This window comes from Solenopsis invicta, chromosome 16 (assembly GCF_016802725.1).
Source record: "Solenopsis invicta isolate M01_SB chromosome 16, UNIL_Sinv_3.0, whole genome shotgun sequence".
In the NCBI taxonomy this organism is placed as follows: Eukaryota; Metazoa; Arthropoda; class Insecta; order Hymenoptera; family Formicidae; genus Solenopsis; species Solenopsis invicta.
In genome coordinates this window covers 14595700-14605393 of record NC_052679.1, presented here as the reverse complement: position 1 = coordinate 14605393, position 9694 = coordinate 14595700, and the positions used below count along the sequence as shown (strand labels likewise).

Below are 9694 nucleotides of genomic sequence, written 5' to 3'. Positions count from 1 at the left end.
GCTTACATAGTTTCAACATTTTATTCCTTGCATCCTTTACAACGCACGAGAGAGAGAAAGAGAGAGAGAAAAATCACTATCCATTCATACCTTCACACTCATTCTCTGGACCTCTGTTTCCGCCGCATTTTCCTCTCTTCCTTCCACACTCTCATTCATATCCAGCCACCCTCCTCCCTCCATCATCTCCTCTAGTTTCTTCATTCAAACCTCTTTCTCCCTCTTCTCACCTAAAACCTCTCCTACCATCTCCTGCCATCCCTTTTCCGTCCCTCAATCCGTGCATTCCTCCCATATATGTTCCCACGTTTCCTCTCCCAATCCACATATCCTACAGTAGAACCATTAGCGTCACTTCATAAAAATAGCGTTGGAGAATTGCTACAGCGCATGCGCTACATTACTACCCACAATATGGCGTCAACTGTATAATAAGCACATATTCTGTGAGTGAAGTATGGTTATGTTATGTTATATTATTACATTATTATATTATTAAACAAGATTTGTGTTATGGAGCGTGTAATTGTTGGCGGTTTTATGTGCGCAATGATTGATTGCAATAACAACTCGGGAGTGGATCGTCATTTAATTACATCTAATTCAGAAAGGTATAAACTTTTTGACAATTTCTATACGATGTATGTACATACATTAAATTATTTTAAAAATTACAATAATATATATTTTAGAGCAAAAATGTGGCAACAAGCGTATGGCATAAAAAAGAACATTCCAGAAAAAAAACTCTACAATAATTATAGAGTTTGCTCATAACATTTTGCCCCCCCCCCCCATTGTTTTTAAATAATGTAAATATCGACTTCAGCCACATGCAGTTCCAATAAGTGCGGTTCCTAATATTTCCAACGAAGCTGTTACTGCCACTCAAAGTAAAATCAACGGTAATTCTTCTTAATTATAAAATAAATTATTACATTACATATTTTTTACTAATTATTCTTAATGCATTATTATTATTAAATATGTTATATAAATATTAAATTGTTTATACTAAATCTTCTTTTAGTTGAAACTTCAATAGAAAATTGTACAGAAGATGTACAAGTAAATGTGCCCGAAGTTAAAATCAGTTATTCAAAAGCCAATTTGACAGGTAGAATATTATTTATTAGAGAAACTTTTAGTTACATTAGATTTTGTTTACTTTATTTGGAAGATTTTTAATTTTTATTATATTTGTAATTTTAGATGCTATTTCAAATACAATAGATTTTAATTCATCAAATAGTGTTGTACAATATAAAGAAGATAAAGCTACTGAAACCGAACCAAAATTATCCAATCGAACACCAAGGAAAGAAGCTCTCAGAAGAAAATGTGACGCTGTAGAAAAAAGATTAAAACGTGCCAAACTTAAATATAATAAGGACAAAAATTTAGATGATATTACTTATAGCGATTTTCAGAAACTTCTTTACAAATTTTATCCAAAGCCGATAGCTGATTTTATGAAAGTTCAGGGAGATAATCTCAATAACAAAAAAAAATGGTAATAGATATACTAAAGAATTTAAAATGTTCTGTTTAAATTTATATTTTAAAGATCTCAAAGCTTATAGAACATTAAGTAATACTTTTATTTTACCATCAAAAAGAACACTTAAACGCATTATAGAAGGACTTATAATTCCTCCAAGTTTAAATAATATTATATTTGAAAGACTTAGAATTAAAACTGAAAATTTGCATTTGTTAGATAAGTATTGTTGTATTTGCATTGATACAATGTCATTAAAAGCAAGTTTATTTTATATGATTAATAGAGATATAGTAATTGGATTTCACGATACAGGTTATAGTAACACATTTTCAACTGCATGTAATGCAGTGATAATCATGGTCAGAGGTTTAACAAATAAATTTAAGCAACCACTTGGTTATTTTTTTCTTAATTCTGCTATGGATGCTGATGAGTTGCGAATGATTACTATTGAATGTGTTGAACGGCTTCAGAATATAAATTTAAAATAGTAAAAAAGAAAATGCACTTTTTGTTGCCTAATGAAACATGGCAAATAAATCATTTCAAGATGTTTGGGTCCTTTACTAAATATAAATTTTTTTTTAATATTACAATGTGTTGTATATTTTATGATATCTATGAATTAATTTTATTATTTTGCAATAACTTTTTTTATATATTTACATAGCTACTATTGAACTGGCAAATCAAGTAGAAGAATATTGTGCTGATATTTCTACGGGTGATGATACTGATGCAATTATTCGCAACGTATGTGACGGACAACAGCAAACTAAACGTATTTGTAAGAAGAAAAAGTTTCCTAACGATACTTCTGATAGAAGTGATTCATCAAATGATACCATTAAAGAAAATGAGGGTAACAAAATTAAAATAATATATTAATAATTGCTATTCTATAAACTGTTTTGAAATATTCAATATTGTTAATCCTTTTTATTCAAATAGATATAGCTTATAAAAAACTACACAGAGATCGAAGAGCTCCACATTGCCTCCGAGCAACTACAAAAACGTGAACGATAAAAATAAAGAAGACAGTGATATTCATGGTATGTGTTTTATATTAATGTAAACAGTCATTTATTTACGTAAAACAATATTCCATTGTTTGTTATACAGATACTTTTGAATAAAGAAAAGCAAACGAAAAAGTTAAAAAACAATTAAAATAATGTATGAATAAGTGCTGTACTATTAACTACTTTAAAATATTCAACATTGTTAATCTCTTTTATTCAAATAGATACAGCTTATAAGAAAGCTCCACAAAACTTCAAGAGCTCTCCATTGCCTCCAAGCAGCTACAAGAACGTGGATGAAAACAAAGAAAACAATGATATTCATGGTATGTGTAATTATTGTAAACAGTCATTTATATAAGTGAAACAGTATATTCAATTGAATTATACAGATATTTTTGAATAAAGGAACGTAATTTTGCTCAAAATTAAAGTTAATCAATTCATTTTCTGTTTAATTTATATTGAAAATGTTATTACATCTACGATTTAATTTCTTGTTAACAAGGAACAATTGTTTATGTGTTAAAACAAGTAATCGATTATTTGTACTTGAAATATATATTCCTGCATATTTACCAGATTTGTAAATATTTCATTCAACTTACACATTCTTATATTGTTTATAATTAAAGATAATTTACTTTGCAGAGAAGATAGCTTTAAATACGTTATCGAATCCATTGTTCGAAAGCCTGCCACTTTGTGCAATATGGAAGTCCAAACTTCGACATGTATGTACATGGTTTCTCTAATATACTATTGGAATTATAAAAGCATGTGTTTATAATTGCATTAATAAATCTTCCTTTCTATAAAATTTTATATGAATTGAATCAGTTACAAAAAAATTAATTACAATTAATTTTCATCTTTAGATACTTTGAATTTAAATAATATTGTGTAATATATGTATATAGTAAGTCAAAGATTATTTGCAATTAAGAAATATATTCTTGTACAGCGAATTAAATATTTTTTTAAACAAACATTTCTTAACCATTAAAGAAAACTGCAAATAACTGCAGAGATTATTAGTTAATAGTTGAAACGGTTTGTTAATATTTAAGAAATATTTATTTCTTACAAAAAATTTCTAATAGATTGCATTCTTTATATTGCATTTGTTTATTGTATTTGTTTATATTGCTTTTGCTATATATTGGATGTTATAGCTAAGGTTGGTCATTTGGAGAATGAGTTAATGCTTGTGGATACTGATGGCAATGATAAATTTTAAAACTCTTTAGTAATTATCTTTACATTCAATAAACTTGTAATCTGGTACGCTTTTTAAAAAAAATATAAGGATTTGTATAATTATTGTACATTTGTTTTGCATATCTACATATGAAGCAAGGAATAAATATAATTAATAATAATTATAGCAGTATAATTACAACTTTTAACAATATTTACTTGTATGTCATACCTATAAATAAATTGCAACAAATTTATTTTTATCAAGAACACATAAGCTGTTGTATTATATAAAATTATATTTATTTCTTTTTGAAGTTCTTTAACCTTATACTAATGTGCTTATGTTCTGTAATATTGCTTAAGTTAACACTGAATCATTTTTTACATTTTTAGAAATAAAATATACGATTAATTGCGTTCTATAAAACAGCTATAATATAAATATGTTATAATTATTTCTAGAACCATTGACGGAAAAAAAATATAAAGTTTAGCATAAGTAGTTACTAAATAAAATAAATTTGATATTGTCGAACAACAGAAATCAGAATGAGACAGTTGAAGAATCAACTTTTCGTGATTTTCCACTGACATCGATAGAACAATTTACAAATTTCGATGCTGTTTTGACCAGTGCAGATCAAATTCAAAGAGACTTAGGCGCGATTTTTCATTATCCGGTTAACTTAATTGTGGTTAAACTTAACCTGATGTTTTATCCAATGAGCTTCACTCATGATGATGCCATAAGTGAAGTTCATTGGTTGAAACACCAGGTTAAGTTTAACTACAAGTTAACCAGATAATGAAAAACCGGGCCTTAGTGAGTTAAATAAAAAGTTACATATGTACAATCATGAAACATTTATTAATAGTAATAATAATAATGAATTTTTGTTTATTTTTCTAGATTCGACGAATTCTGAGAATTGGGGGAAAGAATTCGGGGCAGTTTACTCGAAATGTAATGCGGTGGCTAATTTCTGATAGACTTGCATTACAACTGTCGTGATCGGGACAACGAATAACAATAAAGTTTAAAGACTTCAAATTATGCACAGTGATTATCGGTACGTATAGTATATAGTACATTTAGCAAACCTTTAAATCTTTAGAGATAGAAAAGTTTCAATAGTTAGTGCGCAAATCATAATTATATTGTTATTTAAAAAAGCATTTCCGAGAAAAAAAATAAAAAACAACACCATATTTGATTAGCTAATTCGACCCTACTTTGAGTCAACGATTTATTCTTTTTAGTATTATAGCATTTTTGCAGTTTATTGACTCCTTTGAAACTAAAAAGAACAAACAGTAGATTCGGAAGGAAATCAGCAAATCGAATACACTAACATATTTTTTCTTCCTTACAAGTACACATAACAGTACATTATATAGTGAACACAATATAATATAATAATTATTTCTCCTATTTTATTTGTATCAATGATACTTTTGATATACTTCTGTCATAGTTATAAACTAATAAGGTTATTTATAACGATGTTTCATTTTTTGTACAGTTGATAATATATATGGTCAAGATTGATGAAATGTGAAAAAAGTTTATTTTTCACATATTTTTTCTACATTTTATCGATCCTGATCATACTATCTCTTCCATTTTTTACACTTTCCACCAATAGAACTATATAATAAGAATATATAATAAATTTAATATTATATTTTTTTTTCACTTTTATTAAACATATAAATCTTCTACTAATTCATCTCTAGTTTAGTTCTAGTTTTTGTGCTCTTTTAAACTAGTTTAATATTAGATACACTCAAAGATATCGATATAATTTTGTATCAAATATTACATTTAATCCCACCCAAATTTGATTCTTTCTATATAGTACACGACTTATTTGCATGTTTCAATTATAGAATACTTTAAAGTATGATGTTTATAATATTGTATATACAATAAGTACATTCTTTCAGAAACAATCGCTGCAAATACTTCCGACACGGTGAACAATATTGGACAAGTAATAAAGATTTGGCTATAACATGCCAGTGATAGAATTAAACATAAAGAAAAATAATATTTTAAGATATACCTGCGCGCGCGCGCACGCACACACAGGCACACACACACACACACATACACGCGCGCGCGCGCTTGCACGCACACACGCATACTTTATATTATATACTGTTATGCTATATATATTGTTTATGCTATTTATATCATACTGTTTATTTTATATATACTTTTATATAACTTTATTACATTGTATAATTTTATAAATTATGAAATAAAGATAAGAATTTAAATAATTTCTAGTATTTTAGTTCTTGTATTTCCTGCAAATAGCACAAAAAATGTTCTCAATAAGTCCTCAATAAGTTCTTTAAAAACTCAACAATTGCACTGTAAAAAGAATTTTTTAGGAAGAATGGATACCCAAGCAACATTGAGTCGACTGTTAGTCGACTATAAGCCGGCAGAAAAAGCTTACAATCGACTGTAAGTTTTGACTAATTGCCGGCTTATAGTCGACTAATAGTCGACAAATGTTCCGATAATTGCCGGCTTTTAGACAACCAGTGTAGTCGACTTTTAGTCGACTGTTTCTTGCTGACTGTCAGTCAACTTTAATTGCCGACTTTAATAGTCGACTTGAAGTCAGCTTTTAGTCAATTTCACATCGATTGTAATTATTATTGAATTTTCATTGAATATATTGGCATCTCAACTAAAACACAATGTAAACGTTACCAAATAGTAAAATAATTATTTTTTTTATTAGCTTACGATTTGATAACTTCAACATTTTGTGTTTTAGCTGGGATGTCAATATATTCAATAAAAATTCAGAATAATTACAGCCAACATAAAATTGACTAAAAGTTGACTTCAAATTGACTGGTAATCGACATAAGGATATGCTTTTTAAAAATTGTATTTTATTTTCCTTGTATTTGCAATATTTTATTTTATTGTCACACATACATACATATATAGTTTAAGCGATTTTTTGTAGTAAGCAATACTCGCAGATTTGTCATTAAACTTTACCAATGTAAAAAACCGTTTTTGTAAGTCACATATGTGAAAATGGGAAAAATATTGGGTAAAAGTAAAATTTGTTATTATTAATTTATATTAACTGTGTAACTGTGTAACAATATAAATAGAATTAAAGTATATTGCATAATGAAAATAGATATTTGGTGGAAATATATAATATATCTAGATATGGATGTAGAAAAAAAAACTAAAAAACTAAAGGAAAAACAATAAATGTAATTATATATGAAATATATTTATTTTTGTGCAAGTAACAAACGCAATCGGTCACCAGCTCGTTGCAGCCAATCTTGCATCAATAATTTTATCTCGCTGATAGTCGCCTCGCTATTCTTCATAACAGTTTCTACAATACAAATGTAATCGCAATGGAATAATTTTTTCAAATAGGATATTAGTAATATTCACATAAATAAATATGTGTTGCACCTACAAATTAGAAGCTGTCACAATAAACTTTCGGACATTGTTACTGTTATAAAATATTGTACTTTTTATCGACGAGAGAAATAAAAAAACGCACATTATATTCAATACCTGAATATAATGTGCGTTTGAAAACTTCAACAGAAATTATTGCAACTATAGTTGTAAAAAGAATCTTGACGGAAAAATTATACCAAAAATTTCTAAAACGTCAGCAAAAATGATCAAAAGTTTGGATACAAATTAATTTACATTATAACATATATAGTTTCTCATAACATCGATTATAAATATTTATGAATTTCTATAATCCGTTAATACAGTATAGTGCAGTATAATGTATGTATATCATGGTTGTAATACAGTTGTAATACAGTCGTTGTTAAAATTGCAATAAAAACCTATAAATGTGTAGTTTTCAATATTTATATATATTTTATTAAATTTTCCTACTAATTTAAATATGTATATGTATTTTCATTAAAAAATGTATCAAATATTATGCAGATCTCTGAAAATGTACCCAAATCTACATGAATTATACGAACAGTACGAAAATAGAATAAAGAAAAGTTTCAAAACCATATAAATTATTTTTAAAATGTGTAAAAAGTGTATGTACATATTTTTCCATATAAATGGATAGTTGCGTACATTTATCCGCCAAGGAACTTGTGATAGTCTCAATGATCCCTTGCAAAATTATATCTCTTAAGAGGCCTGAATCACCTTCATCTTTTTTTCATTTTTCTTCTGAAATTAGGCGTACATTTTTTTACTGTTATTTTATTGTATATTAGTAATACATATATATATATATATATGTGTGTGTGTGTGTGTGTGTGTGTGTGTGTGTGTGTGTGTGTGTGTGTGTGTGTGTGTGTGTATGTGTGTGTGTGCGTGCGTGTGCGCGTGCGTGCGTGTGTGTGTGTGTGTGTGTGTATATCAGATACACCTTTTTTTATTATTAGTACTATACATATTACATCAAAAACACCCTAAAAGTTTAATTTTTTTGTGTAAATATTTTATAATGTTTCGACAAAGTTTTAACTGTTTCGACAGTTAACGCATCCCACAGATCTGACGTTTAATTTTGATGTAGGACAACTCATTTTCTTCGTAAAGAGAAGTTCTATAGAACATCAAGCCGTTCTTTTTCATTTTGTGCAAAAATTACAATTTATTATTCAACTTTTTTAGATAACAATATTTTTATTCAAATTTTTTATATAATTATGAATTTTTTTTTTTAATTGGTTTGTTATTCCATAGAATTTCTTTTTTCGAAGAAAATGAACTATCACACATCAAAAGTGGACTAACATTCAGATATAAAATGCGCCAACCATCGAGCAATTGAAATTTTGTCGGAGCTTTATATACACATATTATAATGATTACACAAGAGAATTATACATGTGAAAAGTGTTTTTGATATAATATATATGTAATACTAATTGTATTAAAAAATATAAGCCCAATTTTCGAGAGAAAAAAAAATTTTATGAAGGTTCCTTAATGGATATTGTTTGCTTATGAAGAATGTTCATTAAATTTTACCAACGATGACGTCGGATACTTTCAATTGTCGGAGCTTCAATTTTTTATTTTGCCTCGTCCACGTGCACTTGGTCGCCAGTTCATGTCCAAAAGTCTCGGACATAATGTTCCGGATGTTTTTTAAAGTTTCTCCGCTAATAGCGACATTTTTCGAATCTGTAAGAAAACATATAATATGAAATTCTTAAATTTGTATATATTTTTGGAAAAAAAATAACAAAGAATGAATAAATACAAAATTATAACACGGAAATAATACATGGATATACCAAAGTGTAATCCTAAATAATTATTATTCAGATATTGAAATAATAACTATATGCAAGAAGGACTTATTTAATTGAGAGTTGTTCCTATTTTAATGAGTATACTTCCTTTTCTCGACTATAAATTGATAATAATGAAGGTAAGCTAAAATGTACAATTTTTTAAAACTAACTTTCGGTATTATATTGCAAATATAATGCACGGCCATGTATATTAATAATTAGTTTTTTAACAAAATACTTACAAATAGTTGCCGAATATCTTTATTCTCGAATTTTGCGTTGCAGGCTTGTAACTGGTCCACTGTTGTAAGTGGGAAATCTGGTAGTTGCGAAAAATCTGGCTCTTCAGCTACTTTTCGGGCTGCTCCTTTTCCATCGCTCGTTAATAAAATAATTTTGTTCAGTTTCCGATTCAGACAGGCCAATTTGTTAAAAAGTAGTTCCCATTTTTCTTAAAACAAATATACGAAAGTATTAAAATACAATTATTTATATTTATATTATGTTTTGTATAACATGCACAGTTAAAATATTACAAAATTTACCAGAAGATGATGCATTATTAATATCATGATCATTAATTTCATTATTATCCATTTCTGCATTATTGACCGGCCAAATTTGAATTGAATCGAAAAATACTGGTAAATTTGAAAATTCTACA

At 27.6% G+C, this 9694-nt stretch overlaps 1 long non-coding RNA gene across 2 annotated transcripts; it reads left to right on the top strand.

Moving 5' to 3' along the window:
* The first annotated feature begins 405 nt into the window (after positions 1-405).
* On the top strand, positions 406-5874 carry LOC105192930. Of its 2 annotated transcripts, XR_005576471.1 has the most exons (10): positions 406-611; positions 693-905; positions 1031-1117; positions 1213-1513; positions 2175-2366; positions 2456-2559; positions 2754-2855; positions 3181-3263; positions 4643-4802; positions 5680-5874. It is a non-coding gene; the product is annotated as an uncharacterized LOC105192930 (long non-coding RNA). The 2 variants fall into 2 exon arrangements; XR_850561.3 differs by lacking the exon at positions 1213-1513.
* Positions 5875-9694: the final 3820 nt, after the last annotated feature.